Here is an 11,833-nt window from a genome sequence, read left to right as displayed (position 1 = left end):
ACATCAGAGGTACGGGGAAATCCGAGGAGCGTGGCAGTGCCACAGCTAAGCATAGAAGCGGCGAATAGGCCAGAGCAGCAGCGCAACCACCCCACAGGCAACTGCACACGTGTGGCATTCCTGAAGACCGACGCCAGGGAGGTGTAGCGCTGGCTACCAAAGAGGAGCAAGGGAGGACCAGCACCAAGAGTCCCCAGGAAGATACAAGCACAGGGCTCAAGGACAACACCCCAGGCAGCCCCACCGGCAAAAGCACCAACGTAATAGTCACCAGGGAAGTGAAGAAGAGCACACCGGCGGGGTACGCAATAGCACCAGTACAATTCCTACCGAAACCCGGAGAACCACTGATGAAGTGGGAGGACTGGGAGGAATACATAGACAATTTCATAGGGGTCCTGGAGGATGAAAATGAAGAAAAGTTCACCCCCCAAAGAAAGAAACGTATTCTGTTACTGAATTTGGGTCCGGAGGGACTCAGAATCTACAAAAGCTTGGTACCGAAAAAGAGAGAAGACACCGACAACGATGTGTATGCACATGCAGTGGAAGACCTAGATGAACGCTATTGTCCCACCTTCTGCGTTTCAGTGGACAGATACAATTTCCAGCAAAGGAAACAAAAGGCGGGAGAAACCATTGAAGAATATGTAGCGGCCCTGAGGAAACTGGCGGCCACGTGCAAATACGCACTATGGGAGGACGAATTCATCAAAGACCAGATTGTCATGCACACCACGAGCGCAAATGTACAAGACAAGCTGTGGGCGAGTGGCGACACCACACTCAAAGACGTATTGGTTATCGTGAAGAGGGCGGAACTCGCACGGAGGTGTGCAAACGCAACCAAGAAAGAAGTGGCCGCCCCGACCCTGGTAAACAGAATACAGGAAGAGGAACACCGCAAAGACCAAAGAAGCAAGACACCAGGGACCAAAGGAACCAACAGATGGCAAGGGAAGCAGGCGAACAATGAGAGCAAGAAGACGTGCTACAGGTGCGGAAGCTGGTCCCATGAAGCACACGACAGAAGGTGTCCGGCATTCCGAGCCAAATGTCTACACTGTGGCATCATAGGCCATTACGAGAAGGTGTGCCGGAAGAAACAACAAAAGGGGATGGTGAAATATGTTGATCGAGAAGAAGACGACCAGGAGGAAGTCACAGAAGAGGAAGTGGTCACCGTCTTATGCATATACGACCAGGTACTAAGTGTAGACGGGAAAAGATCGACCAAACCTGTCCTAGACATGTCCATGGGCGGCATCACCATCACAGTGGTGGCAGACACCGGATCTCCATTTACGATTATTCAACGGGCAGTATGGGAAGTAGAGTTCCAACCCCAGCTGGGCCCAGAATTGGAGAAACTAGACATTCGACCGGTCACCTACAATGGGGACCGCATCCCCATGCTGGGATTCCGACGCCTGTTGTTCGAGTTCAGAGGCCGATCCGCATGGTGCAAGCTATACGTCGCGGAAAAAGGACCCTCCGTCCTGGGTTGGCTAGACCAGGGTGACATGGGAATAAAACTAGACCCCAGAGGGAAAGAACAAATTCTACTCACAGAACAGGAGGAATGGCCGGACATGAACAGATGGAAGAAGAACTACCCGAAAGTGTTCGGAGGCACGGTGGGCAGAATGGAAAAGTTCCAACACAAGATCGTGCTTAAGGAAGGAGCCACCCCAGTTGCACACAAGGTGAGGAACGTACCTATAGCAGTGAGAGAAGCAGTCCAGACGGAACTCCAAGAGTTGGAGAGGAAGGGCATAATAGAACCAATCACCTGTGCGGAATGGCTGGCGCCCCTAGTGTTCGTAATGAAGCCCAACGGGAAGGTCAGGCTCTGTGTGGACCTGAGAGAACTGAATAAAAATATTGTAGTGGAGAAATTCCCCCTTCCCAGAATCGAAGAGATGCTGGCCAAGACCAGAGGAGTAAAGTGGTACTCCACTATTGACTTGACCTCGGTCTACCACCAAATAGCACTGCATCCGGACAGCAAAAGCCTCACATCCTTCATCACCCCGTTCGGGTGCTATCGGTTCTGTCGAATGCCGTTCGGACTGGCCTCGGTGGCCGCCGTCTTTCAGAAGATGATGCACCAACTATTCAGAGACTGTGAGGGCGTCCAGTACTTCCAGGACGACATCCTAGTGATGGGGTGTGATAGGATGGATCATGACCGGAAACTAGAGAAAGTGCTACGAACACTGGAAGTCAAGGGCCTTACGGCAGAATGGTCCAATTGTCGGTTGGGCCTGCAATCAGTGACATACCTAGGCCATGAAATCGGACAACAAGGGGTCACACCAAAGGCGGAGAACGTAAAGGCCATCGCTGAAGCACCGCCCCCCAAGAACAAGGAAGAAGTCAGGTCGTTCTTGGGAATGGCGGAGTACTATAGTAAATTCGTGGTACACTTTGCCTCAAAGACCTACAACATGAGGTTGCTGACCAGAGAGAGCCCGGCGTTTCAGTGGACACCGGAAGCCCAAGCAGAGTTTGAAACCATCAAAAAGGAGGTCTCAGGAGCCATACCGCTCAAAGGGTATGACCCACAGGGCACCACGGTGCTCACCACTGACGCCAGTGACAAGGGGCTGGGCGCCGTACTGATGCAAGACCGAGGAAGAGGGGACATGGAGACAATCAGCTTCGCATCCAGGGCATTGATGGATACCGAGAGCAAATACAGCGTTATCGAGAAGGAGATGCTAGCGGTGGTGTGGGCCATGACGAGGTTCCGGCAATTCCTGTGGGGTACCCGATTTCTGCTCAAGACAGATCACAAGCCGTTGGTGAAAGTATTAACATCGTGCGGACATGCCAGCGCCACACCCAGGATATCCAAAATGTCCTTAAAGTTGCTAGAATTCAGGTACGATGTGGAGTACATCCCTGGGAACAGGAACCGAGTGGCGGACTACTTGAGTAGAGCAGCGGCCATGGAGCCTGGAGAGGAAGACCCTGCAGACAGAGGAGAGATGGTAGCTCTCATAGAAGACCAAGAGAGGATAATCAGCCAACAAGAGTGGACTGAAGCATATGAAGAAGATACCGACATCAAAGAAGTGAAGGCACATATCATACAAGGATGGCCAGATAAGAGAAATGTGAAGACGAACCTGAGGCCATATTATGAAGTGCAGGAGGAACTGTCAGTAGGAGACAAGGGGATATTCATCTACAGAGGAGACAAGGTGATTCCCCTGAGGAACCTCATCAACAAGTTATTGGACTTATTACATGAAGGCCATTTGGGCATCGGAAAACTCAAGGCCAGATCAAAACAGAATTACTGGTGGCCAGGTATGGACATAAGAGCAGAGAGGCATGTCAGGGAGTGTCCACAATGTCAAGGAGCGGACAAAACATTGAGACCACTACGCCTAGCTCTTGGAAAGTTTGATACTCCCTCCAACCCGTGGGAAGAGCTGTCCATAGACATCTTAGGACCTGTGCTAGATGACCAGAGCACGCAGAAATATGTGTGTGTCCTCATAGATCGTTACTCCAAGTGGCCAGAGCTAAAGGTGAGCGAATCCATGGACACTGAGAACATTTTGAAGTTTTTGTCTGAAACGTTCACAAGGGAAGGAATCCCCAAGTCCATCTTAAGTGACAACGGGCCACAATTCACGTCAGAAAGATGGAAACAATTCATGGTAAGAAATGGCATCACCATCAGACACACGGCAATTTACCACCCAGCCGGAAATGGCCTAGTTGAACGATTTAACAGGGTAGTGATGGGAGCCATACAAGCGGCCATATCCAGCAACAAAGACTGGGAAAAGGCGCTAGAGAACATGGTGTGGGCCTATAGAATCACTCCCACAAGCACGGGGTACAGCCCGTTTCAAATATTGAGAGGACGTGAACCCTTCACGCATGACAACAGGATCTGGAAAGAAAAGGTGATAACCAGTGAGTGGTCCCCTGCAGTGGTACGGGCAAATCTGGAAAGAGCACAAACAATTTAAACTGACCACTACAACAAACGGAGGAACGTGAAAGATACTGGACTGGAAAAGGGAGAGTGGGTGAGAGTAAAGTTAGCCACTCTACAGAAGAAAGGAGACAGCAAGTATAGCAAGCCGATGCAAGTCGAGGAAGTATATGATCGGGCGGCCCTGCTGAGCGACGGTAATGTGTGGTCACAGGACCGCATGGCCCGGTGCAACAAGGTACTGAGGTGGGAAAGAACCGGAACGGGAAGTGAAGACATGGATGAATTGAACGTGGAAAGTGGGCAAAGTGGAACTGAGCAAAGCGATGGAGCAAGTGCAGCGAGAGCGCGAGAAGGGGAAGAAGTGATTGAGAATCAAGGCGCTGAGAGGAACCAGATGGGAGAAAATACGAACAGTGATGGAGCAGTAAGTGAAGACATGGAAGGAGCCGGAACGCAGTTACAAGGCACGCAAGAGAACACTGGTAGAGTAACCAGGAGTGGAAGGCAAGTGGTAAGACCCTCCAGATTTCGAGACTTTGAGCTGGACAACGATGAGTAAGTGACTAATTAAGACATTGGTAAAAGGGGGAGATATGTAGCGGTCTAGTCTTTGCACGTCACTCTACGTGACGTGCGGCGGCCATTTTGGCGCCGTATGCGCGCGCATCCAGTTGCGCGCTTGGAACTACACGGAGCAGAGCGCCGGCCGGCGCTCCTCGGATATGAGATCTTGTTAAGTTAAATAAATACTAGTTAACCCAACACACCTGCTGCTTGTCATCATTACCCACATTACAACTTCTCAAACCCTCTTCAATTTCATTAAAAAATTCTGACATACAGTCTCCCAAGATGGCCACCAGAGACAAAAGAGCCTAAATGTAGCCCAAATATCACCCAGATGTACCCCAAGTATAGCCCAATGACAGAATGTCCCAGAGTGTTCTAAAGAACAACTAGAGCGCTAACAGTCTTACTTATGACAAAAGTATGGCACACCAGAAGCCATCTTGATTGGAATGAAGTGGTAAGTCTGAAAACACTCAATTTAAAAAGGAACAACATGAGGGGGTTAATTTTTCCGTAGAAAGTATGATTAGTGCTTCAGAAAGAAAAATTAGGGATCATTTTGAGTGACTTCTCAAATCCTCTTCTATTTCATTAAAAAAATTCTGACATGCAGACTGAAACATGCACTTTGAATACCAGCAGCAGACGTCCCTGGTGAGCAGTAGCTTTACTACAGTGATCTAATGTGCAACTAGAGTGCTAACATTCAGAATTTATGGCAAATGTGTGACACATCTGAATGCCTTCTTGATGGAACCAAAGTAAACAAGCATTGAAAATGCAATTGATCTCGCCCTCGTTTAAGTTAAAGCCATTCTGTTTGTAATGAGGTGGCTTTTTAGCTTTGCTTTTATTAGTGTTTTTTCAACTTTCATGTAAATAACATTACCTCCTCGTTAGTCTTCCTCGCCACATGATTTACATAGTGAGCTTTAGCTCCACAACAGAACCCTCCAAAGCAAAAAGAAACCACCTCCCACCCCCTCCCAACATGGCCGACCAGTCCCACCTGACCTCTATAAGAGGCGGACCGGCCAAACCACCAGCCTGTTTTTTTTGTTCTGCGCGATACTCTCCAGAGGCGCTGTTCAGGTAAGATGGGCCGGCGTGAGCTGGCCCTTGGGGTTTAGGGTGGAGGACCTGCTCTAGCGGTCCCTGGTGCCTTAGGCCTACTAATCCCCCCCCCTCTTCCTTCCCCCGGTCCTGTGGGGCCGGTTAGGTGCTGCTATAGCGTGCCAAGGGTCTACAGGGGGGGGGGGGGCGGCCGGGGATGTGGGGTGTTTGGCATTCCCTTGTATCCAAAAAAACAGGTATTGGAGGGTCCAAGGGTATTTTTAACGACCACACACTGCTATGATCCCCAAAGTACTAGTAACAACATACGAATAGCGGTGGGTCAAAGAAAGAACAGATGGAAATGACTAGCTCTACAACTGACTTACTGTGTTTAACAAGGGTACTTCATTCAGGTTTGAAGAAATATACCCATCAGTATTCGACCTGTGCCACCCTTGTCATCATTTGGGTTCCTCCATACCACGAAGGAAGGTAGTCTACAGATGCTGTTTTTTAGGTAGACTCCGATGTAACCCAATGGTGTGGGAATGGATAGTTTAAGTAACAGGAGAATACTGGTAAGCAGTGCATATGAAACGATAAAGTGATGGTGATAAACAAAAAATAATAAGTGTTATTAAAATTAGATAGACAGGTGGCAAGAAACTTTAATAAACACCTCCCTGCTTCTAATTCAACAAAAAGTAGTGCGAATCTAGTGGTTTTAACTTATAGCCACTAGTAGATTCTTATTGGGTCGACATGTTTCAGCAGACTTTATAGATCCATCAGGTATCTACTGCATTCATCAGGACCGGCGACGCTACTGCTTGTAAAGTGAAAAAATACTAATAAAAGATTTCTTTCACCTGGGTAGATGTAGACAACTTTCTCCCAGCTGATGGTACCAAACAACAGGATAAACACAGGCAGTTGTAGAAAAAGACAAAACATATGATTAATACATTCCCAATTTTCAAGATACTTATGATAAATCAGATATAAGGATTAAGGTTTTAGCCAACTGACTGATTGTGCCTTAGTGCTACATATTATATTACAGCAATGTAAGCTTGTACTGATAGCTATGCTCTCACTCACCAATAAGTATGGGAGAGGAAAACTCCGCCTCACCTGGCTCTGGCTCAGGTAGCTGGAGCACCGCTCTGAGAGGAAAGGAACATATAACAATGTCAGCATCTGCCGACCACAAACTTAACATCTGCACCGTCACATAGAGTGTCCGAGTTTAATAACAAACACACCCTCAAGGTATTTCACGAGGGGTGATGAAGAAGGCTCGTTTTTTATAAACCTTTTTTAAGATCATTTTTAAAGTGTAAGACGAACTCAGCATAATATTCGTCGTCTCCCACTTACTCCGGGATGTTAAGGCCCCGTTTATGCGTTTTCACAATGTTTTGATGACGCATGGAAAATATCGTCAAACACGGAAAGCACGTTCCGGTTTTAAAAAACCGACCATGGTTGGTAATCTTAATCCGTGGTCTCACTAGGTTCTCATCTCGCATGGAAGTTATCATTAACTACAGAAGACATTTTACGTTTTGCAGTAACACAGACCATGCTTAGTTGTTTAGGGTAGCTTAGTCAGTGTTATAACGGAGGATGGCCACAGACGTTAGTCGCCAAAGAAACACAGCAGACCCGACTACAGCAAATGCCGCTTGTCGTGCCTCAGTCTCGGTGATTTAAACTGAGATCAAGAGAGCTCCTACCTGGCCGGCGGTTCTCCTGGCGTCCTTCCAAGCCAATCGGGGAAGTACCGAGTGGCCGGAGGGGCTGACTATTTACTTCCTGGTTGCGTAACCGGGCGTAAGCATCCCTCTGGCGTATTGCGTAATCTGCTAAGGTTTATGGGAAATGTAGTCCCGCTGGGTTTATTTGGGATAGATGACACTGTATAAGAAATTTATTTGCAAGGGTGTTGGAGGCACGCTTTGTATAATGAAATATATGTGTACCTATTGCAACACAATGACAGTGATACACTGTGATGTATTACAGTGTGCAATGAGATGTTATTTCAACGGTGTTATAAACCAAGGAAATGTATCTTTGTTAATTGTATGCAACCTCCTGTATAAATGGGGAAATTTAAATAAAGATGTGGGAGGCACGCCTTATATACTGAAATGTATGTGTACCTATTTAAACTCATTGGCAGTAATTCACTGCGGTGTCTTACAATGAACTGCAATATAGTGTGCAAAGAGATGTAATTCTTGAATGGTGATATAAACCAAGGAAATGTATCATTGGTAATTATTTGCACCCTACCGTATACATTAGAGCCAGCCTATTTTATTGCTTTATGGATACGGAGGAGATGTTCAGGTAATAATCCGAAGTGCAGATACGGACAACCACGTGCTAATGAGATGGTTGAATAGGTAATTACAAAGACATCCAAGGGATATCGTCATTCAGGCCCTCCTTGTCAGAATTGAGTCTGTATACCCATTTTTGTTCTTTTTTGAACAGATATTTCTGGATATCTGTGATGTTACTGGGTAGCAGAGGTTGCTCTATTATTGTCCATTTAAAATCTGTATGGGCATGGCCTACTTCCAGGAAGTGGCACAGGTCGAATACTGATGGGTATATTTCTTCAAACCTGAATGAAGTACCCTTGTTAAACACAGTAAGTCAGTTGTAGAGCTAGTCATTTCCATCTGTTCTTTCTTTGACCCACCGCTATTCGTATGTTGTTACCATTCCCTTGTATCCCCAGGTCGTTACTAATGGGCCCTGGCCAATAAGTGGGCTTTGGGTCCGGCGCTGGGGGTTCTCCGGTGTGTGTCTGGGGCTCCGGTTGCTTTCTGGGCATGTGTTCCCGGGTAATTCCCGGTTTTCCCTTGCTGTACGGGCGCCCCCTGAGTGTGGGGGATGCCGTGCATATTTGGTCACGAGTGGTTTGCTTGTGGACTTATGGAGTTGTGCTACGTCCGTTTACGGGTGGGGATTCATTCACATGCCTTTGCCCAAAGGGCGCTTCAGTGAGCACTACGTGCTATGTGACCTAACTTCCTGAGGACTTCTCTGTGTATATTTTTTTACAGTCTCCTGCAGGATATGTAAAGGCGAGGTCGGGGTACACTCCCAAGACTGCGGCTGGAAAGTGAAACTACTTCGCTTTCAAACATACCCCTCACACTAGCGCTGGGTTTCTTAACACACGTATGCTGGCTTAGCCCTGCAAAGGGGGAGAGGCAGTCGAAGGTACAATGTCTGCGTGAATGGGAGTTTCACTTTCACCATTCGGTGTGTGGCGTTTGCTAGTACATTCTCTTCCTTTGAACTGATAGCCAGCCTTGTTTTCTGCCATACTCCGAGACACGCGTGGCAGATGTCTGGCGGTTCCGGGGATTGAACCCGGGGCCTCATTCATGCGGCGCATTCGCTCTGCCACGGGGCTGCATCCCCGTGTCAGCGGCGCGCTTACTGGACTTGCACTGCGCCTGGCCGGGGTAGTGAGCCTCGGCGTGCGGCACGTACCGGTCTGAAGGCGGTCCTTCCTCGTTTTTGCTGAATACGCTGGACGGGTCCGGGTGCTCCTCTCCGGCCGGCCTGGGGCTCCATTACGCGACGCTAGTCGCTGCCGCCTCCCTTCGTGGTTTTTCTGGCTCCCCTACGGGCCGCGGCGGTTTGCCGCACTGGTATTGGCTCCGGACGCCTCCCGCCTCTCGGGGGCGGGGTTGGGTTGCCACCAGGTGCGACCGATGATTCCTTCATCGGTCTTGCGCGGCATTCTCCTGCTGGCGCTGCGGTTTGGACGCGGCATGCACAGCGCGGCTGTCTCCTTCTCGGAGGGTCCGGGGGTTCGGTCCTCGGTGTGGGCATTTTTGGGTTGGAGTCATTCCCATTTCGAAAAATGTTTTTTTTATGTCGCATACACTTTTGCCTGCCCCCGGCAGGCTGCGAGGTGCATCTTGGAATTTTTTTTACCACGCCTGGAGGCCATTCGGCCTATGGCTTTGTCTCAGTGCCGGCATTTCAGTACCACACTGGCGCGCTCTAAGGGTGCGCGGTGCACCGTGGAGACTTGTCCTGGTGTCTGTATTCTCTTTCTGGCGCCATGGGGGCCCGTGTGTTTCTCATATGGGCCCTGGACCGCCTGGTTGCACCGGACTCGAGTGAGTTTTTTTCGGCTGGGTGGCTGTGCCTTCTGGTCTCCTCGGGCTGCCGGGGTTTTCCTTCGGTCCCCGTCTGCGGGGTCTCCCTGTTTTACGGCGTGTTCCCTTCTGGGGGTCCTTGCGCGGCGGGGTGCCCTGGCCCTCCTCACCACGTCTCGCTCTCGGACTAAGGAGCTAGAGCGCAAGGGTAAGTCTTGTACCTTTAGTGCAGACAGCCCTCACAGGCAAGGGTTCGAATCCTGCCTATGCTGTAGAGGTATCCCATGGTGGATGTTTTAATGGCCCCTATGGGGGTGGGTGGCCCTTGGGTTCGGTGCTGCAGACCCTGGGGCTGTGGTCGGGCCCGGGCCCTGGATCCGGTTCCCCGCCTCGGCGGGTCTTAGGCTCGGATTCATCCTCGGTCCTGTTTTTTTTTTCACCTGTGCCACTCGTGGAGTTCCGTTCTGCGGCTCTGGGCGCTGGCTTGCATTTTTCTCACCTTCTTTATTCCAGGTTCGGTGGGGTGGGCCTTGTCACCTTTCCCGCTCTGGTGGCCGCGGGGCTGGCTCGGCCGTCTGGTCTGGCTGCGTCCTTGTCGGCGGTGAGCATATGGCCTGATCGGAGTGCTCGCTTCGGCAGCACATCGACAGTAAATGGAACGATGCAGAGGTGATTAGCATGGCCCCTGCGCTAGGATGGCATGCATATTCGTGGAGCGTTCCATGGATCCGGTCTCTTCTTTTGGGGCACTCTCCCCCGGGCGCGGCCTGCCTTCGGACTCCTCGTCCGCCTGTGGGTGAGGGCGTCCCGCCCTTGCAGGGGTGGGGGCCTTCGGCTTTTCCACTCGGGTTTCGGGTGTCAGTCTGCACGGGGTGCGTGCGGGTTTGACGTCCAGGCCCGTGTTACGGCTATTCCCGGTCTCGTACTGGTGCTGCCGCTCCCTTTATTTCACCCTTGATCCTGGCTTTCGGCCGTCTCTCTCCAGGGGGTCCCCTGGGGGGTGGGGGGGGGCTGTTGCCTCCGTTACGTCCTGTCTTGGGTCGTGGCTGTCCCGGTTCTTGGGCTCTTCGGGCTTGCTGGCCGGTGTCCGGCCTACGTGTGGGCTTGCCTTCGGGCCCGTGGGCCTGACCCGCCTGGTGGATCTTCTTCGCCAGGTGTGGGTCTTGGTGTTCCCTGTCTGGCCGTGTGCTACCTCTCGGCCTCGTCTGGCGGTGTCTCTCATCCGTCGGCTTTCTGACCTATGTGCGGTGGACCCTTCGGTCCTCGTCTCGGGCTTGTCCTCCTTCGGGGGGGCGTGTGCCTGGCCCCGGTACTTCCCTCTGGTTCAGTCAGGGGGGGGGGGCGTCCTTTAGCGCCGGGTCGTTTGGGGGTCGTTGGGATCTCCTGCAGTCGCACAGCTCCTCGTGCTTCGGGGGTTGCTGAATGTCCTCCTGGCCTGCCGTCCTTTTGCTGTGCTCGCTTCGGCCGCACGTTTACTATACTTGGATGAGTAGATTGGCATGGCCCGTGCGCGAGGATGACACGCTTTTCGTGGAGCTTTCCATACACCGGTGCTTCGGGGTCCCCGGGTCTTGGTCGGATCGGGCGTCCTGGTGGTGTTGGTGTCACCGGTCCTGTCCCTGCGGGCTGTCTTCCCCCGAGGTCCGACTTGGTGGAGGCGGTTCGACTGTGTCGGGTCTTGCCTTCGTTGCCTGGTCTCGCCCTGACCCAAGTGGGGTTTCGGCGCCTGGGGCATCGACTCGGTCTGCCTCCGGTGGCTCTGTTCACGGAGGGGGTCTCGGCCCTCCGGCCCGGGTTCTGGTATCTCCGCCCGGGTCCTTGTGGTTGCCCGGTCTTTCGCTTGTCCTTTTTGGTCTACTGTACGCGTTTCCCCCGTGCCCTCTGTCCCACGGGTCCTCTGCTGGCTTCGCTTGGGCGGGGCCGGGGTGATCCTGGGTGCTCGCTTCGGCAGCGCGTGGACTACTGATGGAACGTTACAGTGCAGTTTGGCTTGGCCCCTGCGTTGGCACGATGATTCAGGACGGTGGGGTCCGCCGCCCCTGGTGCCCTCTCCTTGTGCGGGCTGGCGGTTCGGACCTCCTGGCCGTTCCCGGATCTTCCCGTCCGGTGG

At 51.5% G+C, this 11,833-nt stretch overlaps 1 non-coding gene and 1 pseudogene across 1 annotated transcript; both read left to right on the top strand.

The window, feature by feature from the left end:
• The first annotated feature begins 10,346 nt into the window (after positions 1–10,346).
• LOC147748955 (U6 spliceosomal RNA) lies at positions 10,347–10,453 on the top strand. Its single transcript, XR_015300348.1, has one exon. It is a non-coding gene; the product is annotated as a U6 spliceosomal RNA (small nuclear RNA).
• A 721-nt stretch (positions 10,454–11,174) lies between these two features.
• Positions 11,175–11,273, top strand: LOC147748954 (U6 spliceosomal RNA; annotated as a pseudogene).
• The last annotated feature ends 560 nt before the right edge of the window (positions 11,274–11,833 follow it).

Source organism: Lissotriton vulgaris, chromosome 1_1, assembly GCF_964263255.1.
Source record: "Lissotriton vulgaris chromosome 1_1, aLisVul1.2, whole genome shotgun sequence".
Taxonomy (NCBI): domain Eukaryota; kingdom Metazoa; phylum Chordata; class Amphibia; order Caudata; family Salamandridae; genus Lissotriton; species Lissotriton vulgaris.
Note: the sequence above shows the minus strand (reverse complement) of the source record. Positions and strands in the feature narration are given on the sequence as shown.